Below are 274 nucleotides of genomic sequence, written 5' to 3'. Positions count from 1 at the left end.
ATCAAGTTGACAATATACAGGGCTATTGCTTAAAAGAAAAAAATATGAATAAACAGCCTTATTCAAAAAGAAATACAATTTAAACATTCCAGCAACTACACACATGTAAATACAAAAAAAACCCAATAAAAGCCTATTGTTTTTCTACCTTTGTACTCACAACTTGGAAACTGAGGATTAGAAGCTTGAAGATAGAAAGATCCCTCTCATCGCCGAGAGACAGACAAAAGACTCCCTCCCCAAAAATTCCCTCCCTGACTTTGAAAAAATCCGG

The sequence above is a fragment of the Chelonoidis abingdonii genome, chromosome 5 (genome assembly GCF_003597395.2).
Source record: "Chelonoidis abingdonii isolate Lonesome George chromosome 5, CheloAbing_2.0, whole genome shotgun sequence".
Lineage (NCBI taxonomy): Eukaryota > Metazoa > Chordata > Testudines > Testudinidae > Chelonoidis > Chelonoidis abingdonii.
The sequence above is the reverse complement of the archived record's forward strand: the minus strand, read 5'-3'. Positions refer to the sequence as shown.